This window comes from Sycon ciliatum, chromosome 10 (assembly GCF_964019385.1).
Source record: "Sycon ciliatum chromosome 10, ocSycCili1.1, whole genome shotgun sequence".
In the NCBI taxonomy this organism is placed as follows: domain Eukaryota; kingdom Metazoa; phylum Porifera; class Calcarea; order Leucosolenida; family Sycettidae; genus Sycon; species Sycon ciliatum.
The window spans coordinates 28,360,266-28,369,227 of record NC_088652.1 but is presented as its reverse complement, the minus strand read 5'-3'; the positions used below and the strand labels follow the sequence as shown (position 1 = coordinate 28,369,227).

The 8,962-nt window shown below is 48.0% G+C and overlaps 1 long non-coding RNA gene across 1 annotated transcript; it reads left to right on the top strand.

Annotated features, from left to right (window-relative positions):
• The first annotated feature begins 3,772 nt into the window (after positions 1–3,772).
• On the top strand, positions 3,773–5,825 carry LOC135825573 (uncharacterized). Its single transcript, XR_010555087.1, has 2 exons — positions 3,773–5,409; positions 5,701–5,825. It is a non-coding gene; the product is annotated as an uncharacterized LOC135825573 (long non-coding RNA).
• Positions 5,826–8,962: the final 3,137 nt, after the last annotated feature.

The following is an 8,962-nucleotide window of genomic DNA, read 5'->3' as shown; positions in this document are numbered from 1 at the left end:
CTATCCCGGTTTTAGTTAACCAGCATGAGTGGTGCAATTTGTCCATACCATGTTGCGAGCTCACAGTTGTTTGGGCAGGTTTTGAGCTGCACCACGAAACGAAGCGAAATAACGGCGTGACTGTAGAGCAAGGAAGCGGCGAGACGGCACTTCCAGGACGAGACAGGCAGTAGAGATGTGTTCACAGCACGAGCAACCTCTCAGACCCTGCCGGTACTCCACAGTTACAAGAAAATGTCGGACTGGACGACGCGCCAATGCAAACCTGCTACATCCACCCAGGCAGATAGCTGCCAAACCAGGCCAATGTCGACCCACTGCATACCGGTATGTCAATGTCAAACAGATCCTGCAGGAGAAGACTGGGATGATATTGGCGTCCAGTGTACGGACACCAGTCACATTTCCTGCGTCTTTTGCAGCATACAGGATAGACTCATCACTGTAAAGTCCACTACTTCGTGATTTTTATTTGTAGAATACATGACAGGCGTATTCAGTGTGCCTCGCAGGACTGCGAGATGCTGCAGAAGACCAGTTTCGACCTTTCTGGACCGCCATTCACCGACGGTGGGCTACACGATGCTGGAGGAACTAGATTCCAGTGAAAACCCAAGATTCCTTTGCTCTTGGACGCTCCGACGTGTTGTGATATCTGCCAGGTGCGCAGTAACTAGTATTTTCATCGCTATAGCGAGGACGACGCCGATCGGCAAACTCTCGCTCACAGCCATCACCAGCCTCTCAAAACCATCACTTGGCATCCCCCAGAGGTATAGGAGAAAGCCAAAACAGCTCTCAACAAACAAAAGCTAAGGACGATGGAAAGAGAGCATGTCAAAAAGAAGACGAACAGTATGAAGTTCAAATGGGTTTGAACACTCGTTCCACCAACTATACCACTTTCAATAAATCGTGACGCCATTTTGTTTTAACACGCATACGGTCCACTGAAACTCTCTATTAGAGAGGTTTTGCAGAGCGAACGTTCGCAATGATTTTCGCGTTCCGGGTTGCGAAAACTATTGCGAACGTTCGCGCGAAATTTGTGTTTTGCATGTTTTTCGCTCCCAGGAATTTTCGCGTGCACTCGCTTGTTTGAGAAGTGGTCTTCATCCGATTATTTTGTTGTTGCGAGTGATGGCACCCTGAGTCATGGCCTGAGACGAGAGCTCTTTGACTACCTTGTCCATGGCCGGAGACTCACAGACAAACGGGTTGGCTTGTGCCGTAATCTGGCGCATCAACACCTGAAATTCAAAAAGGCATCGTTGATGTAACCGGCTCTGAGCAGTGAGAAGACGAGCAGGGAGGAGATCGGGGATGGTTCCGGAGATGAAGCAACACGGGCTGCCACAAGTATAGGAAAGCTAGCACCCGCGGACCAAGCCAAGAGTAGAGATCAAGCACAAACATGAGGATTGAGGGTGGCTCACCGCGCACGAACAGTCCACAAAGAGCGAACATTACTGCGAACGTTTGCATGTTTCTCGCTCCAAGAAAATTTCGTGTGCGCGTGCACTCGCTTGTTTTTGAGAAGTGTTCTCCATCCGATTATTTGTTTGTTGCGAGTGGCGGCACGCGCACCAGGTACCCTGAGTCACGGCCTGAGACGAGAGCTCTTTGACTACGTTGTCCATGGCCGGAGACCCACAGACAAACGGGCCGGGTTGGCTTGTGCCGTAATCTTGCGCATCAACACCTGAGATTCAAAAAGGCATCATTGATGTAACCGATTCTGAGCAGTGAGAAGACGAGCAAGCAGGAGATCGGAGATGGTTCTGGAGATGAAACAACACGGGCTGCCAAAACTATCGGAAAGCTAGCACTCGCGGACCAAGCCAAGAGTAGAGATCCAGCACAAACATGAAGATTGAGGGTCGCTCACCGTGCACGAGGCTGACCAGCGGTCCACAAAGAGCGAAAATTACTGCGAAAGTTTGTTTCGCGTTTCCCGCAACTTTCGCGTTCAAAACTGCGAACGTTCGCACGAAGTTTCGCTTTTCGTGACGTCAAACGAAAATTCGCGCGAACGTTCGCTCTGCAAAACCTCTCTCTGGCAGTTTCGGAAGGTAGAATCTTCTCACAACGGCAACATCCGATCGAGAAACTGACACATAAACTTTTCATTTGTCTTCGCCGAAAATCACGAGGCGAACCTGTGCACCTCACCTACCCGAATGTCCCATGATGTATACCATGGTAAACAGAGGAGTGCAGTGCTGGAATCAAGCATGGCAACTAATGTTACTTGGCATGCCTCAACTAACTAACACTTTACTTACTCAAGATCTCTTCGCAGCTTTGGCGATCGGTCAAGCTTCGCACGATAGGGGACAATTTCACAAAGGTTGCACTTTGACCTCGAGCGGTAGGAGATGAAAATTGCTTATGAAAGAAATTAGCTGATATGATCGCGCAGAAAGCGGAGCTCGAGACTCAGTCAGGGATCAGTCATCATGTGGAGAGAGAGAGGTCACAAAGCTCTCTACAAGTACAAGCAGACTCGGAGAGAGGGAGATAGTCGCGGTGTGGGACGATGAAGAACGGGCCATATGTCCTGGGAAGTGCTCAGGGCAACCATGCACCAGGAGATGGCATTTGTAGCACCAAGATTTGAACTAAGTAACTTGAAGAGCTGCGCAAGTCCACTCGCGTACTCGCGTGTAGTTTTGGCAGCACCAGGCTACTTTTACGGTCGCAGTTTCCCTGAGAACTTGCGGCTAGAAGTCAAACGCGACATTTGAGCAAATCACGACTCGACTGCTGAGGATCGAGGAACACGCCTACAATGAAGTAACCTTCCACTCTACAAACCTAAGAAAACGGTGAGTTCAAAGTTGCCTCTGCATGTACATCGTGTAGGACCAGATCCGTCCAACCCTGTCTTTAGCTGTAAAACGAATATGCCCCAGCTTCCAGTTGTCCTATTCGTCGTGTTATTTCTCCTTCTCTGCTCATTTTGTATTCTCATATTCTCATCCTGACTGTACAAAATGGAAGCCTTTGTAAGCCACTGTAGAAACAGGCGGCATTTTGGAAGATTTGAAGCAGGGAGTAGTACAATACATATATTGTACTACGCCCTGATTTGAAGGACCTGAAACAGCAGATTAGTGCACTTTCATCAACAATCATTTTCGGTCGATTTGTCGGAACAACCTGTTAACTTAATCGGAGTGCTTCCGAAAAATCCGAATGAAACAAGGGACAGCCTTGTTATTACCAAGACTATGTATACTGTAACACAACCCCATCCCAGTTGCGCACTCTGGGGAATTATGTACTCTCAATATTACGGATATCCTACAGTCCATTTCAAAACTATAGACGCCTACCTAGGCAAAAACCGTTATGCCAGCATCTATACCACATAAAATCTGTGATCACTTTGTGCATAATTTTTTCCAAATTGGGCGTCTGTTATCCAATCGTTTAGAAGCTATATGAGAGTAAAGCGGGATTCACAGAAGCTTTTTTTGTGATGCGACACGCGATGCGACGCGATCTGCGACGGACGCGTGCGAAGCGAACTCGCGAAATGCCATTCACAGAAGAAGTCAGCGATGCGACAAAGTCTTGCTGATTTGGGTACGTCACCATGATATTCGCGCGGTTTGATACAACTTGTACAATTTTTTAGGCAAAATGAACCTTTGTACAACTTTGCTGTAGAAAAGGTCAAAATCGTACGCCAAATCGCTTGTCGCATCGCATCGCATCGCAAAAGTTGAGCCAAGCTCAACTTCTGCGATGGCCTGCGATGGCCCCACGGCTGTTCCCACTTGGCCATCTAACAATATGGCGGCTTTTGCGCCGTTTTTGACAAATCCCAACGGTATTTTATAATACGAAGCGAATTATTACATTTTCACATCAAAACCATGACGAACCGAATTTTTGTACTTGCTGACACGCGCGTCAGACGCGTTCTCGATCGCCTCGAAAATATTGTGAGGAAAGAGATTGAGATGAGAACAAAGGAAACAATCTGAATTATTTTGAGAGGAGAGAAAGCTAAAAGAGCTCGATGGAAGGCCGAGAATTTCAGATAGGCCAGCAAACAAGATGCAGAGATACACTAACTTTACTGTGAGGATTTCCTCTTCCTGCTGACTGGACGGAGCGACTCGTGTTGTGGGAGAGTTGCAATCAAATGCGTCTGTGCAACAGACTTGAGGCGCTCCAAGGGATTGCGGATGGCCTCGTGGTGTCTCCTTAGCTCGTTGAAGCGGGCGTGAATGCTCTCACTCCCTTGCTCTGCGAGGAGACCAAGACCAACGCCTCGCCGTCGGATGGACGGCACGACATGCACCTCCAACATGTGCAATTTCGGCGTGATGTGGCCGAGCTTTTTGCTGACGACGATATCTCGGCATGCAGTCATAAATGTCTCCACCAAGCCTTCTAGCTTGGATATGGTGGCCTCGTCCACAGGCCTGCAGTGGCTGAAGAGGGCAGTGCACTCGCCATACAGGGACATCAGGTGCTGGTAATCCTCATGAATTCGATTTGCCTCTGGGAGCAGCAGAGCAGCAGCGGCGCACGAGAAGCTACTGCAGATAAATGTGCTGGGGTTATTTCAGTTGTCACTGCTGGCTGAAGAGCTATGTGCACATGGTTGCCCACAAAAGCACCTCCATGGTATGCTTGCCTATCGATTCCATTGCGCTGGAAAACTGGCTCGATGCTTGCTCAACATGGCCCCTCAGACTTTTTGTTCTGTTTTATTGCGGCCATTTGGTCGGTGAGTGACTGTCTCCACGCAAGCAATACAGTACGGCGTGCATCACCATTCTTCCACTGGTCTTGTAGGTGTTGTGTCACGCTCTCCACTGTGGCAGCAGGTATCAAGCTGAGAAAAGAGAACAGTGTACTGGACTTGCTGCTGCACTACATGTAGTTGTTGGGTAACTGCAGAAATCTCCTCATCCGTTTTGCTGGCTTCATGCAGTGACGAAAGCTTTTCAAAGCTGCCAGCATCACCAGCTACTGCTGTAGCAGCAATGGCTGCAAGGATGACAGTGGCAGCAGGAACGCCTGCAGGAGCGACAGTGGCTGCAGGAGCAGCTGCAGGGACGGCAGTGGCAGCAGGAACGGCTGCAAGGACGGCTGCAGGGACGGCTGCAGGGACGGCAGCAGGAACGACTGCAGGGACGGCTGCAGGGATGGCAGTGGCAGCAGGAACGGCGGCAGTGGCAGCAGGAACGACGGCAGTGGCAGCAGAAACAGCGGCGGTGTCTGCTGTAGTAGCAACGGCGGCAGGAACGGCGGTGTCTGCAGCAGCTGTTCTTCTGGCAAGCTCAATGTCGAGGGCTTTGAGCTCAGCCTGAAAAGCAGTCAGCATCCATGGGAAAATACCCAGATCCAGATGAAGAGCCGGGATTACAACATTCTCCTCGGGAATAGGTAAGATCACTGGACGTATGCTGTTGTTGTAGTTCTTTGCATTCTTTAGATTTGAGCCACTGTTCGTGAATCCAGTGAAATCGTTGTACAGAGTTTCTAGTGTTCTGCTGGTAGAATCGGCATCTTGGTTTAGGGCTGGTGGAATGTCCATATTCTTCTTCTGACATAGACAGTGTAAGCATGGTCGGTGCCACTGGACCCCGACAAACCATATGCTTTCGTTTGATATTCGTAGTCGCCAAAGAAAAACAATTTGAACGACTTGTTCTTCCATGTTGCTGTTGTTTGCAGATCTCTGACCTCGTCACGATAGACTCCTAGCGCGGTTTCAAGGTTCGATGGCGTGTCTTGTGCCTCGAAGATGCAAATCGGGATAGTGTTGAGGAGTGAATTCGGCCGCTGCACATTCACGATCTGCAGGACAAACTTGAAAGATCCTCCGCCGTGATCACCACCGAGTTTGATCCACAGTGGACGGACCAGTTCGCAAGCAGTTGACAGAACAGGTCGCTTGGCTTTGCCAGTTCTGAAGCACGCAGGGTATGTTGGCAGGCTGGACACTGCGCACCGTTGGTTAATGTTTGGCATATGCATTTCGTGCAAAATACTCTAGAACAGCATGGTGACCGAACACCATTGCTCGGCATGCTGCGGCAGATCATGCATTGTACTGTGGCTGCTGCACTGCTGTCGGCAAATCTTGACATAGTCAAATTGCACTCTGCTTCATAATCAGGTGCAGATATGTCATACGCCTCACTTTCAGGTATATCCATGCTATTGCTAGATGCATAGGGTTTACCGGGTGTTAGCGGCCGTCGTGAGTTCCCTTCGGGAACGGACACGATAATTTACTTTTTACTTTGATTGCTAGATGCACATGCACTGCTACTGCTTGATGTCATTTTTGCTGCATGCTCCGCTTGCTGTTTTTATCCGTTTGCTTGGTCGGCCACCCTTCGATTTTTCTTGAAACTTGGTGCAGACTCTGCAAATCACAGGTTCATGTCTTTTCTAACTAAATGTTACCCCTTGTCCACAACCACCGCCACTGGGATTGAACTTCTCTGTGCTCTGTGATCTCTTCAGCACTCTTTGGCAAAGAGCACAGATATATGTTGGGTGAATGGTAGGGTCGTCATTACAAACATCAATACTGAATACGTTTTTCATCGTTTCAGTGTAGTCAGACACTGGATATCTCGTCTGTTGGGAGCACGCAGTAAATTTTGCGCCTCCAACACGGCATAGATGCTGTAAATGCGCTGCATGGTGCTCCATGTCGTGCGATGCGTCGCAGATGTGCATATCTCTCACTGGAAACAGAGAAAAGTAAAGGCCCATCGTATTTTTGATTTCACCATCGTATTCAAAAGAACTTGCGAAAATATAACGGACAACTACCCGAGGATGCGAGGAAAACCTCGAGTGGTGACTGAATAACTCCAGAAGACGTACCACGAGCGTGATGAAGGTAGCTAACAATATACTGACAGCAATTTCAGTCGATAATTCCACTGCGCCAAAACAGAAAGCAACTTCCTTCTCCTTCGTCCGATCAAGGAATGTTTGGTACCAAAATGTTGCTGTGCGCGTCAGCTTTCCACTCCCGCGGATTTAGTATCAAAAATGTGGGGCTAGCGGCGGTAAATCGCGGAAGAATGATAGCAACTCACCTTAATCTCAACGTAAAAATGATTAATCTTTGATTTTTTGCAAAAATCAGCGGGTACCCCCCGCCATGTTAGATGGCCAAAAATCGCTGGCTGAAACAGCCGTGGGCCCAGTTGCGGAAGTTGTGGGGGGTGCGACATGGCTGCGATTTGGGGTTTTCCCGGTTTCGCGCCTGTCGCATCACGTGTCACATCGCAAGAAAAGCTTCTGTGAATCCCGCTTTATTGTGGAGCGGACCTGAGCAATATTCCGAAAACTATTCTCAAAAAGCTCCAGCCAAATTTGAAATATTTCAAAAACCCTATGCATCTATAGTTTTGAAATGGACGTATACCCTGTCATCACGCCCGGACTGAGCCACACGGTGAGCTATCACTAGTGACATAGACATGGAGTGGAAAAAAACACATGTCACTTGAGGAAATTATAATAATCCTGCCAAAAACGGATTAAAAAAACGGTTTGTGGGAAAGAGTCAGTTTCATGACTCGATATCTCCATTAGCGTTATTCTTTCGGAGGTTGGGAACAATCTAGTTCTTTTTGAATATCAAATTCAATCACATTTCGGTGGATGGCCTCACTCAAGACCTTTGCAATGAGCTGTCATTCGCGTGAATTGGACAATCTGCTGCAAACTTGTGGTGCATTTAGTGGCATGGGTGCATGAAGTTGACCAAGGTCGGAAAATTTGAGGGGGGGTGCTTGAGCATCCAAAGCCCCCGGCCCGGGTACACCACTGCAATGTGTAGCCAGCAGACGGTTTTTGGCAGGGAGTAGTAAATACCGATATTTTACGACTCCCTGGTTTTGGGTGTTGTGTTGTGAGCAGGGAGTCATAAAATACCGGTATTTTACGACTCCCTGGTTGTAACTTGTGAGCAGTGTAAAATGGCTGCAATGGAGTCTCTGCATGTTCATCCACTTTTGTAGCGTACATGCACAGTTTAGAACTTCAACAAATACCGGTATATCTGAAAAGATGCGTGATCACTCTGTGGGCCTGTGAGTAGACGCAACACATTCTGTGAAGGTTCTGCACCGTTAGTCTATTCTCTGTGGCTGCAATAAAAGCGGGTCATGAACGTGGCTATGGAATGTGTCCAAGTCAAAAGTAGTTGACATTACTGTGTAATACCATGACTGTATGACTCATCGTAGCAGCACATGATGCAGAAGTTGTGGCGATGGTTAAATGCCGATCGGCGTGCAGCAAGCATAAGGCCTGGCGCATAACTGGACACTAAGGGGCCATCCGGCATTGGCGATAATTTTCACGGAACGAAAAAGTTTAGTTTTGACCCTCCCCACCCATCCACCCCTTCACCGAAAAATATATTGACCTAACAGCTAGAATGAATTGATATTTCAGCTATCGATATTTTTCGAATCGAAACTCTCCCCAAAGCACCCACCCATGAATGAAGCTTTTTCTCTTCGTGAAAAAGATCGACAATTGCGGACGGCCCCTAAATCTGGGCAGAAAGTTCATCTTCTCGGGGATTCTATTCGTTTTTTTTATCTGCTCAAAAAGGCTACGTAGCACACTCATAACACTGTTTGCCAAACAGGCCAAATACACAAACAGTAGAACTGGTTTTAGCTAAGGACTTTCTGCCTGCCTGATGATCGGCACACGGAAAATATTATGCAAGTTCATCTGACCTGTAGATCTAGAGATGGAGTCCAGGATTGTCCAAAGATAGTAGTGTACATGATCAGAAATCCTAGCTTGCAACAATTCAACTTCAAAGTTCTGATAATCAACTAATTTTCGCTGGCGATATAATTTCGCTGATTTCGCCGCTGCGTACCAACCGGCCAAAGTAAATCCCCGGCCAAAGTTTGTCATAGAGGCAAATGATGCATGGATGCATGTG